General features: G+C 41.3%; 1 protein-coding gene across 6 annotated transcripts in view; it reads left to right on the top strand.

The window, feature by feature from the left end:
- Positions 1-4,443: 4,443 nt before the first annotated feature.
- The window catches only part of PHLDB2 (pleckstrin homology like domain family B member 2), an 82,823-nt gene continuing 64,730 nt past the window's right edge, over positions 4,444-22,536 (top strand). For 2 of the 6 annotated variants that reach the window (XM_031056616.1, XM_031056614.1), the window contains exon 1: positions 4,451-4,551. The gene's annotated coding sequence lies outside the window, so the exon portion shown is untranslated. Of the gene's footprint in view, positions 4,552-21,869; positions 22,036-22,536 lie in introns of those variants that run through there. The other 4 variants (XM_031056612.1, XM_005420515.2, XM_031056615.1 and 1 more) reach the window with 4 other exon arrangements.

Consider the following 22,536-nt stretch of genomic DNA (forward strand, 5'->3'; position numbering starts at 1 on the left):
AAAATCTCAGGCTCTGCCTGTCCAGAACTCCCATGGCTGCCCTGCCGGGCACCTTCTCACCGCACCCCCCCTTCTCCTTCTCAGCTGGCTGTGCTATGAAATTTCAAGGTGGCACAAGCACAGACACCAGCTCTCTCTTTCTCTCCTGGTGGGGGGTGGCTGCCCAATGTCTCTCAGTGCTCCTCCATCCTTCCATCCTGTAGGGGCCTTCACCTCCCCTCTCTGTCCAAGGCCCCAGCCTACCTCACCCGGCCGCATGGCTTCCCCTCCCCCGCCCAACTCCTAGCCAGGCAGGGGAGCTCTGACCTCTCTCATGGACCAAGAACCAAGAGAGCTTCCTCTTGGGTGTTCTCTGCTTTTAACCCCCTGTGTTCTCAGAGGCGTATCCGTTTCCTCAGTGGCCACACCAGGTGCCAATATTCAAATCTGAGCACCCATTGGTTTGACCACAGCATCCCAAAAAACTCACTTCCTTTTCAAACCAGGACACGTGGTGACTTTTGGCAGTCTTTTTCACAGAATCAGTTACAGAACCGTTTAGGTGGGAAAAGACCTCTGAGAAAGAGTCCAAGCTTTGGCTGAGCACCACCATGTGAACTAGATCCTGGCACTAATTTTTTGTAGATTTTTCTTTTTCTTTTTTTTTTCCATATCTAGATTTTCTCGTATATCACAGATCAAAACCTAAGTGAAGTGTAGCAAGACTTCAAAAATATTAGTTTTTCCAGATGTGACATGTGAGCAAAAGATGTTCAAAGAAAAAGCCTTTGGCTTTCTACCAAAATGTCAATGATATTTGTGATGAATTAAAATAAATTTTGTTAGTTGCCAAAAACTAAATAGGAAAAAGAAAGCATTTGCAGCTATAGAAAATTATTCTGACTCCTTTCCATTACACTGGATGATAAGGTCTAAATTCCCTACTCCAACTGATGCAGATCTATAATAATTCTTCCAAAAGCAATACATAGCTCAAATTTATGTATTTGTGGGTAAGTGAATGGAATATTGCCCAGGTAACTTCTGCAACTTTGATAAAGATTCCAGTTTTCTCAAATGAATCACCTCAGATTAAAATTTTAAAATGTTTACATAGGTCTTAAAATGTATATTTATATTTTCATCATTTCAAACTGAAAGTATAGAGCATTCTGATTGTGGAAAATAAAGCCATGTTTTAATTGATACTGGTTACATCCTGTTAAAGTATTTTAGAAACGTAATAATAAGTGGAACTATGTACTTAAGGAAAAGCTGCTTATTTAGAGTTATATGGATGTATAATATACTGTGAATTAAATTTTAACAGTCTGGTTGCAGGAATTGAGAATTAGGACTCATAACCAACTACTAGGCAGATGGCAATAGTGAAAAATGGCAATAGTGAAATTTCATTTTGTATTAATCTCTGAAAGGACAACCTGCTAGTTAAAAACAGAATACTGGATGTCTGTGCCCTTAGAATCCTAACAATGGTTCCTAGAAAATGTGAGTTATTTGCTTCAAATACCCATATTAATACCTTACCGAGCTTTGCAGGCCCAGCAGGATACACCTTGAGCTCACCTGCTGAGATAAAAGCTAACATTTGAAATTCCCCTAAACCTTGTCACTTTGCCAAACTGCAGTTCCTGTGCCCATGTCAGTGTTTCCCTGGGCCTTGGGGCCATCCTTCCTCGCAGAATCCCTGCTGGGTGCCTTGCCTTTTGGCACAGCTGGGTGCCACCTGACAATGTGACAATGCTCTTGTCCAAATAATTCCTGCTTAGAGATAACAAAAATCACAGAGGTTGGCTGCTGGAGATACTGATGGAGAACTCCATCCTTCTGAAATGCAACAGTAACAGACTCTGAATGAGCTAGGCAGTAAAATGTCATTAATTTGTCTTCTAAAAAATTTCAATGGTTTGATTATTTTTTCCAACAGAGTGCATTTGCTGTCCACCAAGAGGAGCACACAAAGCTAACTTGTTGGTCCTTGTGCTCTTGTCTATTTGGCCTAAAATGGTTTAGCAAATTTGATCTGAATTTGTGCATTTGGTTTGAGTAAATTTCTCACTATATTGTGCTAGTACTTCTTCTCTTGCTAATAATGAATAATAAAATAATTTTATTTATGCATCAAATTTCATTAAACAGGAGTGTAGAGCATGCTCTTGGATTAAATTATTAAATATAATGTATAATATAAGTGACAAAACTAGCAGAATGTATATATATATTTAAATATAGTATTTATTGTATACTAAACAAGAAAAAAACACTTCTGCCATTATTAATACAGAGAATAAAATCAGAAAGCAGAAAAAAAAAGGACATAAGGCTAGGCTTTTAAATATTAGTTTAAGTTAATGATTAAACACCCAAATATCTGTAGGATAGGTGGATGAAGAAACTAAGTGATGACAAATCAGTGGCTGATGTAGTCTTCAGACTTAGAATCTGAGCCCCTGGCTTCTGGCACCCAAAACTCATTTTTGGAAGGAACAAGTTGGGCCCTTCAGTGAAGCTGTGCTGGTTTCACAGGGTCCTACTGGCATGCGGCCTTCTGGAAATGTTTCCTGCTCTGGTGTCATTTGGGTGTCCGTTACTCTTAATTGGGTTTTCACACCACTTTGGTGTTTTGCAGAAATTTGAGAATAAAAACAAATACCTCATCTTTTGGTTTTTATCCACTTGATTTTTTTGTAAAGAAACTAAAAGAGCCTGCTTTTCAGTTTTAGCTATGGAAGAAACTGGACTTCTCTGAGGGACAAAACAGGATAGCATGAGAAATGGCATGTTTTAGTATTTGTGTGTTTTACACTAGATGAAGATGACAGATATCACCTGTTTTCATTTAGAAGCTTCTTTTAGTTAGAGCTGCCCTTCTTTCAGCATGGGTTTTGCCCTTATGCAGCAATTAACTGAGTAAAATTAATTAATATAAAAGGTATTGTTTGTATTAAGGCCACAGAGGACAGTTTTTCACTTGGATCTTCAAAGAGTCTTTGCTCTGAACAATCGATCTCTTTCTTCTTCTTTATATTCAATCCAATGTCCATTCCATTTACCTCACTGCCTCATTCAGATACTGAAACACTTAATAGTCTTGTTTACCTTGGGCTGTAATTTCTGTACCTCTGTGGGGTTTTTTTCCCCCCACCCAGACAGGAAACAAAAGACAGGGTGTGCTTTTAAAGGCAGGAAAGTGGCTTTAAATATCCTGATGAAAGTGCTGTGAGGTTTATTTATTTATTTATTTATTTATTGAAAGGTATAATTTTCTTGAAGACTTTCCAAATTTGTGCCTTTGTGAAATGTTTATTTTAGAGTCTCTTTCTGAGTCTAGAAGTGAAGCTTCTTCTAACAACATAAGCAGGACTTCCTTTTCTTGTCTCATCCCCCTGCCTTCCTGGGGCCTTAAAAAGGGCATTTTTCCTGTAGAATAAATAACTTAACCAAAATAGATATATAAACCCACTGTAGAACTCAGTCTGTTTATAGCTGAAACCCAACTGTTATTTTGCAGCTGGTCTCTGTAGTTTATGTTGAAGCACACAAAAAGTTGTCTTCTCTGAGATCTTTGTATTACATGTCAGTTCCTTTAAAATGAGAAATCAACCTTCCTCCTGACTTTTTAATGCTAAATTCTACAATCAATAGGTACACAGAGGCTCAATACTTTGTGAATACTTAAAAGGTGTTCACCATGTACACTTTCCTAATTGGAAGTTGCACCAGAGGCAGGAGCTGGTGTCAGGGCTGGATGCAGCTCTGGCAGGCATCAAGGTGACGAAGCAGAGGAGGGTGGCCAATGTGACTGTATGCTAAAATAATAAGGCGAAGAAAAAGCTCTACATAATTAACATTATTCTTGCTGTACTAAGATATGCTGTTTTGCTTTTTTGCATTTTTGAGGTGGGGGAAGAGACGCAGAGACAAGAGTTACAAATTAATCTGTGCAGGATCTTTTGTGGGTGAGTTCAGGACATCTTCATTTTGTAACAGACTGTAGTTTCTAAGCTAGAGGTCATGGTCATAAAAGGTTCATGATCCTGGAGGTGATGTTATGTGCCTAGAAGCATGAATAAGAAATGTATTTACAGAGCAAAAACTTTTGGAAGCAGCCCTTCCTTTTTGCCAGCGCTGCTTTTAGGTTCCTGACCGCAAGAAAGCAAAGAATGCAGACAACTGGAAAATTATGTTGCTGTTCCAGTTCAGGTGGTGGTGTCAGAATATACAAGACCTAACAAGATCACAGTAGTTTTACTCTTTAATTTGAACAGATAAAAGTTGAAGTTACTAGTAGATCTACATCATCACTGTGGTTCAACCCTGAGTCATGGGATGATTTCATTCTGCTATACTCATTTTTGATGAACCACTTTGCTCCCTTTTTTTGTTTTGTTTTGTTTTGTGCGGGTGGGTTAAACAAATGCTAATTCCTCAGTTAAATATTTCTCCCCTGTTGGAACTTGAATGGGATATTACAGAGTGCAAGATCAGAAACCACCCTTCACACAATAGCTGTGCCAGAAATGGCTCACCAGGAAAGCAGATTGCCAAGGGGTGAGTAATGTGAATGAGAGGGGCAAGGAGGGGCTTTTTAAGGGGTACTTATATTTTGATGTTTCTTGTCTTGTGATATAATCTAATTTTTTTTTTTGCACTGAATCAAGTTGGATGTCACATATTTCTTTAATCCAGGTTGTTAAAATTCTCAGCTCTTGCTCGAGCACACTGTCATTTCTGCTTTTCATTAAGGTTATTTAACTATTTCATGCCATGGAAAAAGAGGTTATTCACATCACAGCTTTTCTGATTGTGAGGAGCAGATTGGACCTCTAGCAGTATCTACCTGCCTGCTAGAGCAAGTCCAGGACCAGATCATGACTCTGGATTTTTACAGGAACTCACATGTTCAGGTGCCTACAAGGACAAACAGGTAGAAAAGCAGAAGCACAGCACCCATCTCACCCCACTGAGGAGGAGGCTCAGGGCACTGTCAAAGTGTGAGTCATCTGTGCAACTCCAGAGTGCAGCTGCTACAGCACCAGGGGAAAGCACAAAACTGAAGCTTGAAAACTAGAGGAAGGGACAAATTCAGTGTAGAAAGAAACTGTAAGTTAGTTGAAGGGGTGCCAAGAGGATTTTAATAGAGACTTCTAAGATTTTTTGTGACTTCCATCCTTTAATGAAGAGAAGCATTTTTCCCGGGATAGGGAACAAGATGCAGCTATGTGTATAGTCAAAGTAGGCTTGACCATGGTTGCTAATGCAAATGGAGAAGGATTTTTTTTCCAAGGCACTATATTTAAAACAGAGTTTAGAGTATGAAGAAAAATACCATTCTTGCCCAGCGCTGATATTCCCTTTGAATTTTACCTACATTTACATCTATTTTGTTTCTCTCCTAGAAATCCAATTCTCCCCAAAGCAGACTATGTATTTATAAGACTGCACTACTCTTGGAAAAATCTACTTACCTTTGTGCTTACATTCCCCTGCTTTTGCATTTGAGCTGAGCCCCTGACAACTGAAAATATTTAAAGAAGAAAAACTAAACCCTGATGAATGTGAAAAGCATCTGCACAAAAACACAAGCCTTCTTTCTTCTGTCTCAGTTCAAATACATTAAAAGGCTTGTATAGGCTATAAAAGTAAACATGGCTATTCATTCCCTCTATGCTGTTTTGCACCAGTTTTGAAGGTCCTTGAAACTGTTTTGGTGTCCTTATTCTTTACCTAATAAAGATCCCTAAGTAAAATTTCTGTCTGTTTCTAAGCTCAGCAGCTACGTGGTCACATCTCTCTGTATCATTTTTCCTGTGAACTTTCCATTCCTTCTCCTTTACTTGGAATAAAATCAAGAATTCTGTTAATGGCCAGAAACCTGCACTGGGAGGGCCATACCACAGCTCATCTGGGCCTGTGGATGCAATAGGTGAAATGCTATCAGTCTTCTGGAACGGTGATGACTATCTGTAAAGTCACTTTCCTATAGTAGAAACTTTGTTTAAGAGCAGGAAATGCATTGGTCTCCTTCATGACTTCTCAAGATGTGTTTTTGCCACATAAAGTCAACTGGCTGTAAGCTGTGGACCCAGCTTCTCTTCAAAGTGTGCCTGGCTCTTCATTCACAAACTAAATGCTCTAGAGAGCTGCCAAACTGGGGAGATTATTTTGTCTAATTTTCTGACAAGCTGAGACTGCGTGTACCACTTCATTTATATGCTAATTGAGGCCAGGCTTCCAAATAGGCTCCATACAATACTTGGCTCTGACTGTATGGTTATTCTGCCTTGAGCAGCCTCCATGTGTGCTCTGATCTGGACAGGGTTTAATATGTCTTCATCAATGAAGTCCTGGGTCCTGACCCCCGCTTTTGGAGAGTGACAGCCTAACTTGAGGAGTCACTCACTGAAGATTACTACGTCTCTGTGAAGGTTAGCTCATGCCACTTCTTGACTGGGACTCTACACTTTTCAGGTCCGAGGAGATGTTGATGTTTCTTAGGTCAGCTGGTGTAATAAGAGGTTGCAGAGGGCACAGCTAATTATGGGGACAACGTGTTGACGAGCCAGCTAAGTTGAAGAGCCGGTTTTGTTGTCTCCTCTTAAGCATTGCAAAAGCTCACTCTCTCCCAGACTGCCCATTATAGAAGCATAGTAAGCATCCATGCTCTGTCAGCCATCCCTTGAGGAGCGCAGTATTGTTATAGAAAGAGCAGATAGAAATATGTGCATTCAAGGCTATTTTAAAAATATATACATTAAGGGTTCCATTTGACTGTTTGGATGTTATGAATTCCAAAAGTCAAGCATGGACTATTCAGTAAGTGGACATATGGCTTATGCTGAATATTATAGAATGAATATCACTGAGGGTCTCTCAACTTAGGTTGGGAAATGTACATGCCTTTTCAGAGAGGAATATTAGTACTTCATGCTTTAAGGAAGAGATGTGGCACATACTTTGCCATTAACCCTGGAGATCAGGGATTCACACTAAGTTCTGAAATTTCTCTGTGATATAATTTCCACACTTTTTAAAACTTTCTTTTAGAAACATATTGAGGTGTGTTTTTAGCATCTTATTAAAAGAGAACTGAGTGCTTGAAAGTTAGAAAATTCCCAGCTATCAGTCACCTGTGTGATTCCTCTGTGGGTCTACTCTGCAGCACATGCCATTTTGGAGAACAGCAGAATGGGAACACGGAGTTGCAACATGTCTAACTTTTAAAAACAGAAGTCTTGGGCTGCATGTTCAAGTCCTGGTCCAAGTGTCCAAAATGGGGCTACTAGCCATACCCTACTGGAGAGAGCAAACAACCCAGGAAAGGGGTTGTTGACAAGAACAAAAATGTGCCAAAAATTCCTATGCTCTCCCGTGCTCACAACTTTGAAATGAGGGATTATCTGAAATCAAGATTCATGGCCTGGGCTCAGGCACTTGCATTGTCACTTGGGGGATTTGCTGTTCTCTTCAGAGTTGTGTGCCCATCTCTCATCCAGTAAGCAGGAGAATCAGTTCAGCATGACCTTCCTCCGCTTCCTGAGAAAACTCAAACTTACACCCCCTGTGCAAGATAATTGGCTTTTCCAGTTAAATAATTGGCACACAGAGGCTCTTCACCTCACCTGTGGATGTGAACTCACGGTTTTGCCAGAAAAAGGAGACTCATCAAGCCACGGAGCAAAAAGCTAGAGGTAGCATGACTGCTCTGCCTAGTGATGAGGCAATTTCCTGGGATGGAGCAGTTATGGGATTGGGTACTTCCCAGAAGTATCTAAATGTTTTTGCAATCTGCTTGTAATTCATCAGGTAAAACTTCAATGGGATTTCCAAAGCCTGCCCATGCATTCACTTTTCTTTATTCCTATGAACAGCTTGTTCACAGCAGCATGTTGCCTCTAGGTTATGACCTGATGGTTGACAAAAATAGGTACCAGGTGAGGCTCCTGCCAGGGCATGACTGCCAGGCTGGAGAATTCCAAGGAGGTGGATCATTTATTTCCATGACACTGTGTTCCTTTGTGTGGTCCATGGAGCAGCTCCTTGCAAGCAGCATTGAAGCAAGTCTCTGACTAAAGTTGAAAAGCTCCAAAGCTGATAAATTTCCTGTGTCAAATGGGTCAGAGAAAGGACATCACTGCTCTCGGCCAGGCTGTTGTCATTAGGTATACGAGGGTTGTTCCTTAGCCTTGGAAGTGGTCCAACATAGAGCTGAGCATCTGGAAGCTATGTTAAAGGGGATGATCGCAAAGGGCAGGATCAGGGTGGAGGATCTGCAGCACTGCAGGGAAGAGAGCTTGCTGCTGCACTCAGAGCACCATCCTGTGCTTTGTGAAGCTGTGCAAGGGGTAGCAGTCTTTGTTCCATCAGGTGTTAGCTTTTGCCCAGAAACCTGGACAAGCTGGGAAGAGACAAGTTGGCACAATTTGGCTTCTAGGAGACTCATCTGAAGAACCACTGAAAAGTCTGAAACACCCTATGAGCAGTGGAATTTTAAAGGTTTCTGCCCAAACCCCATTGCTACCAGTGCTGCAGTTCTGTTACCGCTGGAGTACAATGCTTGCTCCTCAGCAGTATTGGAAGTTTGGAATTTGTTTATTCAATGCTGGAGTGAAAAGAGAATGGTCTGAAATGTTATTTTTTACACACATATTTTTCTTGTTAACTCAGTTGCACTAATGTTTGCTTTAGGATGCTAATGGGATGTTTTAATTCCTGAATATTTGTTTTGTGGTATCAGGCACTGACCTGATACAGGATCCCACTTAAAAGTTCTGCCCAAGTTGGACCAGAGGTTTTTACTCCAGAACCACCAAGATAAACAAAGCAAGAATTTGAATGTGGGTGTCCCAATGTCAAGAGCTTTCCAGAGAATTAAGCCAGCTTCTACTCATTGCCATAAAAGACAGGTTTGACTGAAAGGTAAAAATCTCTTTATTCTGGCCGTGCTGTATCTTACCACATTAATGCTAGCTGACAATACAGGTTAATTTTGAAATGTGTAGAGCTGCGTTTCACAAAGTTATGAATCTACAGTTAAGACAAAATCCAGATCTTTCAGCAAAGAGAACAGCCTGTTAGTATACTTAACTGGAAAACAGATTTAGCTGGGGATAGGAAAATGATTTATAGAGCAAGTGGTAGAGTGGAGCAGGCAATTTTTCCATAGTACTCAGAGTCTAGTTTTGTCAAAAAAAAAAGGGAGCCACTGCATTTAAATAAGTGGTTTCACTACTGTAGGAATGTAGAGGAAGATTGTCTGCAGCTCTAGAAGTTCCCTGGGAAGAGATCTGTGTATCTGAGCAAACTTGTAATCCATGGTTAGTGTCCTGCTGAGTAGTTCTGAGGGACATAAACACAGTGGCTTGCCTGGGTACTAAAAATGCATATCTTGCGATGCTGGCACTTGCTGAGGGTAGTGGGTGTAACAACCACCATTCATTTGAATCAACTGCAGAGTGCAATTAGGCTTTAAGAAATAGATAGCTGAAACAATAGGAGCCACCACCCCAAAAATAAGGGTATGTACAAAGCTGTTTAAAAAATGTTGTGTAGGTGGAGGGTTTGACAACAGGCTGAATTAACATGCAGGTGGCAGAATACAGTTCATGTGGAAGAGAAATCAGAAAGACAACAGGGCAGCATGCAGAGAAGGCAAAAAGAAACTCACAGCCAAATAAATACTTTCTTTCTGACAGAATAAAAGCTGAGTTTTCAGAAATCAGGCACCTGGAGCTTCAGGAAAGCAAGGTGTTATCTGCTCTGAAGTACTCACTGATATGTGAGAACTTGTGTTTAATGAGTTGCTCTGAAATCAGAAGGCTTTGTATCAGAAAAATGCAGTGCCAGATTCCAACTCTTGTCCACCTGCAAGAGATAAGTTATGCAAAAGTATTAGATGGCAGTGTTTTGATAGATCTCCTCATTATTGCAGTGGCAAAGAAGCAGGTATCTCAGCTTTTAACTGTAGTTAAGCAAGTGAACCTTTTATTTGGAATGCAAATCCAGATTCCAGTGTGGAAAATATAAATTAGCATCAATTAGAAGGAAAACGCCAGGTCAGAACAAAACACAAACCAGATCCACCTAGCCTAAATCAATTCTACTGGAGCTTTCCACATAGCAATATTTACTTGCTACAGTGTTGAACTAACAAAGTGAGAGCTGCACTTATAGGTTTGCTTTTTTTTCTGTACCGTCAGCATGATCACAGTTCAGTTTTACTCTTTGATTACTAGAGTGTCCAGCACGGTCTCTCCCTTGAATGAGATTTTCTTGGTTATTCACCTGCCTCACTGCCTAGAAGGTTTTTTGCACAATGTTTGTTTTACTGACTAGATTTAGCATGTGAATAGGTTGTCTGCTGTGACAGAAAGGTTGTCCCTTGTGTCTTTATTTGAAAAAACAAGGCTTTTGACAAGTCTATTTATATGCCTGACCTCAAGAGATTTCTAACATTATGAGTTTTTGAGACAAAGTTCAAGACTCTCTGAACTGTACCTTTCACAGTTAGTTCCTCTGGTTTGAAAATGTCTGCAAGCTCCACGCAATTTCCCCTGCAACCCAGTCTGACTTTTATAAAAGCACTGTCTGCATCTGCCTTTCATTAGTCCCATGAATGTCACTAAGTGTAGATTTGGATTCTTCTTATACTGTCATTGAAGAAAATGAAAAGCAAATGGGTTCAAGGCAAGACTGAAGCAAGGTTGCACATGATCCTGCTGCATTCTTCTGAACCCCAGCTAGCTCTCTGGTGATGCACTGGCAGGAGAGCTTTCTCTGGCTTTTTGAGCTTTCCAGAATGCATTACCCACAGTTCAACGTCTAGACATTCTTTCATGTGCATTAAAGACATTTTAGTCAATTTTCAAAGTGAAAATACAAAGGCAATTATTTATTTCTCTTAAAATAGTGAGCAGTGTGAGGTATCATACGCTGTACATGGAATAAGCCACCATTGGTCATAATCCAATGCCTCACAAGCACAGGGGTCAGACCCAGAAGGTCTACAAATGACCCATTCTGCATACACCACAAGCCACAAAACCCTCCCCAGTGCTCTGTAACAGCTTGAAGTTGTACAGCACAACCATTCAAAGACACAGATTGTTGTTTGCCACAGTTGCAATCACGGCAATCCAGCAGCTCTTATCACATACCACAAGAGGATAGCAAAGAAATCTAAGGCACTTTCAACATCCTAAGCACCAAACACCCTGAAGACCTATAAATGAAAATGCACTAGCAATATACCCACTCCTTAGCCCTACTTTTGCAGTCTGTTGGTATGACACATGCTCAGTATAGGACTTGTACCTTGCACTTGAGCATGCATGTATGTAAACGTAATCCCCAGGGAGCTTCCAAAAACTACTTTTCTGTCTTCACAGCATGGCTGTGGTATGTCTTCTTGCCTCTCCAGACCCAGAGAAGAGAGGTGGCACCTCCCTTCCCAAGCACTTCCAAGGCCTGTCAGCAAGTCACCCAAGGCTCAACAGCCTTGGACATGATTCAGCACAGAAGCTAAAGGCTTTTTGGTCTCTCTGATCACTGGAAAAAATGAAAAGCTCTGATCTGTCTTTGAGAGGAAGAAAGTTTTGAGTCTCAACCATCTGAGCAGACACATCTTCTGGGACTTCTGCTGCTCAAATGCAGAGCTTTCTTTCCTTCTCTTGTCCTGCTGGTGACTTTTATTTCCATGAATAATTAGGTGTGAGTTGCCAGGAATATTTCTTCTCTTATGCAGAACCACCTTCTGCAATTTCAGGAACAGCTGTATGTGTTTAATATCACCATATCTGGATGTTTCTACAAGCATCACTGCACGCTGCTCTCTGTATATGTGTGGAAGAAATGCAGAGTACTCCCACTTGCTTTTCTCCCCCTCTCAGAGCAAAACATCAAATACAGTAACCAAAACATATGTGCTACACAGTACCCTACAGAAAGTATGTATGTACATATGTTTTCAAAATTATGTTTGGCTTGAATTTTGAGATTTAATCCAGTTTAGGTCTTCACTTACCCAAAACAGTTGTATTCAATTTAATTTAAAAAATGGAAACAGTAGCTCTGCTAGGGACCAGAAAATTGATTCTATAAAGCTAGTTCCGAATGAAAGGGTTCGGGAAAAAAAAATCTGAGAGCAGTACTCTTCTGGTAGCAGGTAGATGAGAGCTTTGCTTCACATGGAGGTTATACTTGAACTATAGGCATCCAAACAGATCAGCAACATGACATTTGTTTCTCACAGGAAAATCCTTTCCCTAGGGTACAGACAGGAAATCCAAAATGAGAGGAGGTAAATACCAAAGGATCACTGAGGAAAGGGGAGGAGAAAGAACAAAAAGCACAGTGTTCACTTGTGTCCACTAAAGAAAGGCTCAGGAAAGAAAACTGCATGAGAAATAAGTGCCTATTTTGATATTAAATGAAGTGCTGTGATCGCAGGATGAGCCACTTCCGTACTCCAAAGCTGTAGTTCAGATCAGTGCACAGCCCAGTGAAGTCTGTATTTACTGTGTTGTTTCCTCAAAAATCATTGAATTCCCTTGGGGGGAAAAATAAATCCAAATTCACCTTATTCAACTAAAATATGAGATAGACCTTTAAGTTTGTTCACAGCATTTGTTTTTCTGAGTGTTGCCCACTGTTTGTGAAGCTCTTGACCCTTTTGTGTTAGAAATTTTGGTGCAAATTCAAGTGATCCAGTAGTGGGTGAGGATTACGGCAGTACACATGTATTTAACTCAGGGACCTTTTGCTGACCCTACTGTGTCTAGGCTCACACAGCCTCTCAAGCTGCTTCCCTCTGAGTACAGGGTGCTCTGTTTCAGATGTAATGAGGGCTGAGAGGCACAGGAGCTGGCCCACTGAGCCTTGCAGTCACTTCTTGAACCCAGTGATGGGAGCTTTGTTTTGCTGTCGCATCAGCCTCCCACAGAGCTCAGCGCACAAACACCGGGCAGCAATCGGTGGGGAACTGAGAGCTCAGCACTGAAACACAAGGAACAGAGCAAGGATAATTCACCTTGGAAGGAAGGGCAATGCAAGGCTCTTCTGTGTGGAGCTGCTGAGGTGCTCTGCGACAAGGATCCTGTGAAATAGGGGTTCTGAAAAGGACATTTTTCACACTGGAATTGCTGACTTGAGGTTTTTGTCAGCTGGATCTTTGGGCTTCTTGCCAGCCCAGAAAAAAGCTAACAAAGGCCATTTCTGCTGTTGCATATGATCAGGGAAGAAGAAAAGAAGGAAGAAAATAAATGAGGGACTCTAGTACTTTTAAAAGAGAAACATTTTTTTCATAGAAGTAAAAATAGAAAGTTAGGACAGCTTTGAAACAGAAGCTACAATCCTACTGTGGTAAAAACTTTAAAAAGATTAAGACTCAGATGGAATTGTTTGAACTGGATTTGTTAATCAAAGGCAAATTTATTTTGAAGTGTTATTTTCACTTACTCAACATTTTTTCATTCATTCATTTTTTCACTCAGTTTCCTTTGTTCTTTGGAGGGTTCATACTGTCTTAGTGTTTATCAGGAATGCATGCGCTTTACAGTAAAGAAATAGGATACTGATATATTCCTATTTTTCAAACTTCCATTTCAGTTTCTTAGCCATTGAAAAGCTGTCTGACTGAGATCAAGGCTGGTGAGCATATGGTTAAATATGCCATGACCAGGGGCTATGAGCACCATGAAATGGTGCTCATAGCCCCTGGTCATGGCATATTTAACAAAAGTTGAGCTCTCAGATAACCTTTCCCAAACAAATTCCAGTACAGCTACATTTTGACTTTCTCTTCCTGAACTTTGACCAGATACAAGTGGCACCATTTCATTGCCAAATTCTATCCAACTTCTACATAAAAATTGAGAGGTGAAAACAACATTTTTAATAGGAAAGTATAACTAACTGTTCCTGTCCTTTCTCTGTATAAACTGTTATCAAGACTTTGAAGTTCTGCCAGCTTGTTTCCATTACAAGGAAAACCTGATACCAGCTGGAATTTTTGGAGTACAGAGAGAGCAATGGCAATAGTCCTGTTGACTTAAAAACTATGCATAACGTCCTGGGGTTTAGGAACACAAAATAAAAAAACTGGAAACAATTTTCTTTTTAGAGGTCTCCGCCTTTTCAACACCCTAAGCAGCTTCATCTGTTAAAACTTCTTTCTAATGTGATATCCACAGGAACTTTTCTCATTCTCTCGTTTTCCAGGCTTTCATTCCTCATCTATCCTGCCCATCAGTACTTCAGACTATCAAATGTTCCAGCCCTGTGCTTATCTGCCCCTTGAGAAGCCTCACTGCTCACATAGCATAACTTCATATTTTGGGTGTTAGCTTCTGGGATTTCTCAGGCATCACTGCTCCTGAGAGTCCTCCAGTTTGCCTAATGCAAGCCTGGGACTGATGAAAAGGGTGACTTAACACTTTCAGCCTAACAGCTGGCTGCAGCTAGGGACATAAAAAACAGCTGCCATGTTCTGTTGATTGCATGCATCAGCAGGCAGGTAAAGCTTTATAATCACTATAATCTGTGGTAAAGGTCCTTCCTTGTATACACACACAAGCTATAGCCCTGCTTCATCTGCAAAACAGCATTCAGTTTCAGCATGTGTACTGTATTAAGCTTTCTTTGCATCAATGTAAAAAATCTTCTACAATATGTCATGATTGGAGCCATATGGTGTGTAAGAAACAGGTGGAGCAACAATCATTGAAAGAAGAAAACAGCCATTATTTTAAATAGTCAAGATAAAGGATTATGTTTGTGGCCATCACTCTCCAAACAATTATTAACAGAATAGTCAAGCCTGAGAGATATGCTGCTAACAGTTCTCTGCTATATGTTGTCTACAGCCAGGACTGCTACAGGACAGTTTTCTCTCACTTATATTTTGAGTGTTCACAATCTACTGGTTTTGTGATGATTTTTTCATCTCCATCAAGGAGATTTATTTAAATGTCTCTATTGTGTGATTCTCAAATTCACGAATGCCTTTTCAAAGTGGTGGCTGGAGCACTTCCCAAGTAAATATTTGTTGAAATGCTTATTAGCAAGACAATTTTCTTGGATATTTTCTCTTTCCATGAATATTCATATTAGAAATGTTAATAGAAATAAGAGACAATTTGAAAAATTTGTTGATATTTCTAGAGTAGTGGAAAAGAATGCTTTAATTGGGGCATTTACAAATGCAAGCTTCCCTTTCATTTTGCCTTTTGCTTGACATCTGGTTTGTTTTTATAACCAAAATCCCTATGCAGTTGTATGTTCCTATGGCAAGTAAAAGCCAAAGCAGTCATCCAGCTGTTAAAATTAGTGTTAGATCTGTTTTTTCTATGGATTTCCCACTGCATGGCAGGAAATCAGCTTTCATTGCAGCTTCCCCCTCCTCCTCATCCAGCCTCCTATTAGATTAATACCAGAAGCATGAAGTAACGTTTAACAGAAAGTTGTTGCTTTTAGCTCTGGGAAAACTTGGCAGCCTCTCCAGAAATGAAGGGGGAGGGGGAACCTGAAGCCTCCATTAACTAAAGAGGAGATTGGAGGCATAAGTAAACATTTTTCTCCCATTAAAATTCTGAAGTTTAAAAAAATGCACTAATGGCAAACTGTTTCTAAGTCTAATGAGGATTTGCTGTCATTCCTCCTCTCTCTTTATGTATTAATCGCCCAGCTCCTATGGGCTACTTTTGGGTCACCATTTTATATTGCTTAGTAATTTATGTCCTGTTGGCAAAGTGTATCACTGAAATAGTGCATTTCTCTTTTTGTTTAGGATGGGTTTCTAGTTTACAGAATGGTCTGAGGAGTTTGCAACCAAAAAGAAGGTTGTTGCTCACCAACACTGAGATGCCTCCCCTTGAGTGCTTTAAGGTTTCAGTAGTACAAAGAAGAAAAGAAAAAAAAATGGAACACGTAAATAAGGCATTATGACAAAGAAGCCAGACTACCCCCAGCTTCCTATCTCAGATTTTACAGTGGTCTTTAAACTACAGTACAAAATTAGAATTTATTTAAACAATGTGCTAAATATTGTCATATGTTAATTTCCTATGATACTGTGGGATCAGCAAGCACATTTTATTGCTTCCTGCAGGCCTAATCCTACATCAGTCAGTGGGAATTTCATGGGAAACGTGTGGTGTCATGGCCACAGCAGTGCAACCCAGAGCAAAGAGCATATATGGGGTCTGTGGAAAAGGGGTGCCCAAGCTCCAGGAGCAGCATGGCAGGACAGGGACAGGCATTCTGTGGGGACCAGCATAGACAAGGACATGTGCATAAGACAGTAGACTTTTCATGGCTCGGCTCCTGTAAAACAGCATTTTCAAACTACTCATATTCCCAAAATATCTGTGTTTATTTGCTTTTCAGTTTACCTTGTACCATTAGCTGGTGTGCTGCCCTGTAAAGCTTTGGCTTCTGGTTGAGTAGAGTTCCCACTGACCACCAGCTGGGCAGATGGAGACATGCAGAGTTCTGAATCTGAAGTACCCAAGTGCTTTACTTTCTTTACACTAAGCTCAGGTACCAAAAGCTCTTCCAGCAGTGCAGCCTGCACAAAGAGCAAGGTGATCCAGAGCCCTCCCACAGTTTCATCCCCGGCCCAGCCTGCTAGAACCCAGTCCTGTTATTGGCCTGTGACAGACCCTGTGAGGCAGGTGGCACATCCAACAGCAGGCACAGGGAACAGTGTTACCTGTAGGATGGCTGGGCATGGTCCCCCACTATTCCCCAGGGTAACCCAAACTTGGGCTGACGTAAGGAGGAAAGGGAAGAACAGAATACAGAATAAACTGGCACAGGGCATATATATCCTGGCCTCAGGAGCCAGGCTTGTACAGCACCCATCTGTTAAAAACCTGTGGGGAAGTACTGGACCATCTTCCCCTTTCCCTTGCATATTCTGTTTGGAGATGAACGAATTGCATTCTGTGACATTCTCCACTATCCCGATATACTTTTAGGGTTGAAGGGGGTGCAAGTGCAGTGGGAAAGCCATGTGGTGGTGGGTTGTCATTTGACTTCTATTTCGGTTTAGGTTGATTTTACCTTGGGTATTAGTGCATCTTCAGGATGTTTGTCTTTGGGTTTAGCATATTTTGTCTAAGCATTTAAGGCAATCTTAAGTAAGGGCTGTGCAGGGAGAGAATTGTTATAATTTATATTTTTCAGATGCTTTTAATCCTGCCTCTGCTAGGAGAAAAAAATCCAGAAATCTGAGACTAAAATCTATCTCTGCATCTTATTCTGCCTCTACCACTGTGAGAAAGTAGTAGCAATATTGTGTCATCCTTTGTGCTGCTAATGTGACATAATTCCACATTTGGGGGCCATCTGCTGAAAAGAAAACCTCTACAACCCTTCTGAATGCACATATAAAAACTTGTCAGCAAAAACAGCTTCATGAATAAGTTGTGAGAATATATTTTATCTAAACTTCATTAGACAAAGCTTTTTCCTTTACAAAAGCCCAAATGTCTCCAAACAGAATGAAAGAAGCTTTGGCAACCATCTTTCTTTTTGGTACAAACACATTGTTTCACCTCTTTTGACTCCATATTAATTAATTTAATTTCACTTGAAGGGAAAGAATATCACTTCCTACTAAAGGAAGTACTGTCTTACTGACACAACCCACAGTACTGTCATATATGCATCCAGATTTGATAAACAGAGACCAAAGGAGAATAGAAAACTTCCCTGGCTTGGAATCAGAAGGAAATAATAAGGTACCAAACTTTGGTGCATGTAAGGACTTATGAATCAGCTTATTGCTTGCTGGGTAAAAGATAAGACTAAAAGGGGAATGAAGGCAACTATGGAATGAAGGTACCAATGTATTCAACCACTGAGTTCAAAACTATTAGCTGTCCTAATCTGTGACTATAATTGTAAACCAGTGTAGCTACAGAATTTGCACCATGTCTTGTGCAAACTGCTTTGCTACTGTTTTGGCATCTATGAGGAGCACTAACCAAGGTTTTGCTAGTGCTTGTAGTTTTCAGCGTGTTTTCTCACAGATCGTATATTCAAAATGTACTTGTGTACAGGAAAAAACACTTCACTATCACTGCAGAGAGCTTAGCAGAGCTGGCTGATGAAGCCCTAAGCCACCCTCACTGATCAGTGCACACACTGATTCTAGGAAAGGGAAGCAATTAATCAGCTGTGAAGACAGAGAACCATACACAAGCTAATAGGGCAGTGCTCTTGGGATTTGAAGCAATGTCCATACTGTGGTAGCAAAAATTCTTTTGATTACTAAAATACCCTATTTAATGAAGAAATAGCATGCTTTTCTATTGCATTAAATGGTCAAGTTGCTTAATAAAAATAGTGACCTCTCAGACAAATCTTGTCTTGTTTATATCTTTAGGCTATTATGGATGCAACACTTCTGCTACTTAAATGAGTCATTATGAGTTGTACAATTATAGAGAGATTTTTTTAAGGTAACTACTGATTATTAACAGAAAATTAACTGCCTCAATTAGTCTTCCTTTAATGGTAGTTCTGCAACAGAGTTATACTGTGGGCTGGGCAGTCAGCATAAAGGAAGAGCAAACCTCCCAAATGTACTGTAAATCTAGACAAAAACTCACAGAAGTGCAACAAAATCCATGTACCAGACCTGTGCCTTAAGCTCTGAATTCAACTGCGAAAGCAGTCTGTGCCTGATGATTCAGAAAACGTAAAAAAATATAATTGCTTTTTTTGCCTTGCAATTACAACCAAGTTAATTATGTACAACTGTGCAAAGGAAGAGTGTAAGGAAATTCCTTTCTTGAGACTTCCAGCAATTGACTTGTGCCCTGAAGCATGAGATTTGATTACTCATGTAACTTATTTTCCCCAGGCAGCTTCTCCTTGATAGCTCTTGTGTGATAGTTCAAGAAAGTTCCAGGACAAATCACAAGAACACTCCAGTGGTTGAACCCCAACTTCTTTTATTACTGATATAGATTTCTATTGAGTGCTAAATTAAGAGCTTTTTAGATTTTTAACTAGGATGAGTGGTGTAAGTACAGGGTGTGATTTTTTTTTTCACCAGAATGGTACTGATGAATGCAGTCATCCTCCACGTTGCTTTTTGATTTCGCAGATTCCCAATGAGCCTTAAAAATCAAAATTCTTTCATAACATAGAATCCAGCCTGCTACACTGCCTCAAAATGTCTTTGAGGAAGTTACAGCAGAGAAATGACTGCTTACTTTGAAGTTTCTCCCAAAGTTCTGCTTTTCAAGCTATAGACAGGTGGTTTAAAATGCTCTGGTTACATCCTGGAAAACTGAATCCTTATGACTTCAATTGTTGTAACAGGTTTGTTCAAAAAGTGTGCAACTTAATAATCCATTGGTGTGTTGGTGATGCTGGTTTAAGAAACAAAGGTTCAGTCTGAAGCACAACTGCTCAGATCTAGCTGTTTCTCTTCTCATCAATCACTCTAATACAAGTAATTTTTGGACCTTTTTCAGAAGACATAGAGGCGTTGGGAAGGAATAGCTTTCACCTGGATCATTTTCTTGATCCGGTTTTAATAATTAATTGCATCACCCCACCAAAGAATGTAACAAAGCATAGACTATGAATCCAAATGAGTAGTTAAGGCACAAAACGGAAGACACCAGACCAGTTTTGCCACCAAAGAAAAGGCTGGGTGTAACAGCACCCAGTCATCAATGGGAAGCTTTATCTCAACCAGCTTTGTCTGACTGGGAATGGCCTCTCCTCCTGAAGGTAACAAAAGGCTGAACCAACTCCCAGCTGTGGGCTCTGGCTCATTTGACAGAAATGCAATCTTGTCCACACCAGATGTGGATAAAATCTGTGAAGGTAAGGGACCAGGTAATGCAGAGGTTGTGACTGTGGGTGCCTGCTCAGAGATTACTTCAGTTCTGAAGCAGCTGAAGTGATTTCACCTGTCTTACAAAAGCATGGCATTGAAGGATGGTAACAAAATGGCATTTTGTTACCATTTCCAGTGATCCTGATTAAAACATGCTTTTTGTAAACATTTCCATATTAGATTTCTACTTATGGATCACCATGGAAACCAAACTTTTATCAGGCACGCTTGCATACTGAAGGGTGGAGAATTTTAAAAGCCTCTGTGATATGCAGTACTATTGATGTTGGAGTACAATTGCCATGAAAACTGTTAATGCTAGCTAGGTGGACTGTTGAACCCATCTATGACTCGTAGCTCTCATGCAAGTTTTCATATACTTTTTCCTGACATTTTTTTTTAAATAGTAGCATTGCTTCTTTTGCTCCAACAAGAGTTTTCAGCTCTTTAGTTTATGGAGGTTCTCTTGTTTCCTAATTTTTAAGTATTTTCTACTAATAAAATGTAAGATGGAGTTTTTGTTGTTGTTTTATATTGCCAGACTCTTGCCTGTTAAACATTACAACTTACCAAGTTATTTCAGAACCTTAGCTATGGCTGAGTACTTATTATTTTGAGTACTTATTATTATTTTAGAAATAAGTCCTATTCTGTATTTGTATTTCTTTTGCTGAAAAGAAACAGATTACACTGATTTAGACAAAGTTTTCACAGCATACAGGTAGCAGGGGAAACATATGGTCTGCCTTACCCAGCTTTGCTGCCTCTACACCTACTGGGTAGGAACTAAGGGAAGGAATATTTCAGCTGACATATCACAAGTCCTTCAGAGCAACAGTTTGACCACAAGAGCAAAGTTGTTCCACACTTCTAGGCTTCACGTTCCCTAGGGAGATTTTTGCCAACTATTACTTACAGTTTTTCCCACTTAAAAGGAAAAGGAAGATCACGTGAGATGATGGGAAGGCTGGCTGCTTTTGGTTCTGGCTGTGGCAGGATTAAAAACAATTTTCAGTTCTACCAACTGCGAGCATGCCTGTAACTCTGCATTTATTACACACATTTGCCTCTGTTTTTTCAGTGCCTTGCTTGCTCAGTGAACAAAACAGAAGAGCCAGGATCAATGCTAGTGGAAAATGAAACACTGGGATGTTTGTAGAGTCATCACAGAAGAGACCACCTAGGTTCTGGCCTTTTAGAGTAATTAGTCTCAATGCTTGTCTTTTTATAGTAAACCAGAGTAGACACTAGGACAGTCAAGGGCATCTTTTTTTAAATATTCTTTAGTATTGTGGGTATCACTATATAGATTTCAGGTACTAATGAGTTATTACCAAGTTTATATTGTAGTAAAGTTGTGGTTCTAGCCAAGTAAAAAATCCCCTGGAATACATAAGGCAGGAAGTGTATCGCAGCAAACTCCGTTTGCTCGTGGTACACGGGAACAGGCAGCAGCCACTGCAGTGCCTTACCTGGCTGAGTGCTGGGTGAGCTTTGACCCATCCCGCAGGGCCCCTGCACAGCAGGTAAGTGCTGCTATTCCCGAATTCCCTCTTTGGGAAACAAATGGGGAAAAGTAAAGTGACGAGGCCACACAGCACGAAACAAGATCTCTATGCAGGATATTCTGGCTCACTGCCCTGAGTCCTCCAGGCTGCCTCGCATCTCTCACCGCCGGGGTTTCCTTACCAAGCCTGACACTGCATAGGCGCTCGGAAAGCAAAGCTTGGTTATACGCCCTGGGCTGCCAGCACCCAGTGATCCGGGGCGAGGGACGACCCTTCCCCGGAGGCTTTATCCCCTTTTCTTTCCCCTTTGTAACAGGTCCAAGCCCGCAGGATGCTGCCTCTGTCACTGAGCAGCCCTGAAGGGTCCTGGCACCTCCAGCCGCTTGCCGAACACGCGACGGGCCAGACGCGCTGCTCTTGCAAACACTTTTTGCAGAGCTGGTGCTGGTTTGTAGGATTGCTCTGGTGTGAAAATCCCTCCAGCAAGGACCGGCCGGTCTCACCAGCCCTTTCCCTGCTTTGGAAACAGCAAAGAGCCGATGGTGGCAGCTGCATCCTTCAGTGATGCATGGGGACTGGACGGGGGTCTTTTGGGAGCCCTGTGTGTGTGTATACACACGAGGCTGTCTGTGTATTACACATATGCTTTCATGGGTGTGTTTTTCTCAGGTAAGAGAAAATCTTCAATTTCAGGACCCCTCAGGCAGAGGCAACAGCAGGGTGTGACCCCGGGCTGGGTGAGTGGCAGGGTCGCCCCAGTCAGGGAACGGAGGCAACCTGGCTCCGCTCCGGGATCGGGAGAGCGGAGGGCAGCCCCCTCTGAAACACGGCTTTCCCGGGGATGAGGAGGAGGAGGAAGATGAGGTGGAGGGCAGGCGCAGGTAAAGCGCGCCCCAGGCACGGAAAACGTGGCCCGCGCCCTGCCAGCGCCGCCCTGTTTGCTCAGCTAATCTCGCGGGCAGGAAATTGCCTGGCGACTCATATTTATGGATCGTGAAGAGCTCCACGGCGTTCCCTCCGGGGACATCCCTGCGCCCGTTTCCCGTTCTCGTCCGTCCACCCCCTACTCCGTCCCTTCCCCCCCATCGCGGCTGCCCTTTGCCCGCCCCGCTCCCGCGACCCTGGCCTGAGGGGAGCGAACCATTCAGCCCGCGGGGGTGCCCCGGCCCC

Source organism: Geospiza fortis, unplaced genomic scaffold, assembly GCF_000277835.1.
Source record: "Geospiza fortis unplaced genomic scaffold, GeoFor_1.0 scaffold1, whole genome shotgun sequence".
NCBI classification, from domain to species: Eukaryota; Metazoa; Chordata; class Aves; order Passeriformes; family Thraupidae; genus Geospiza; species Geospiza fortis.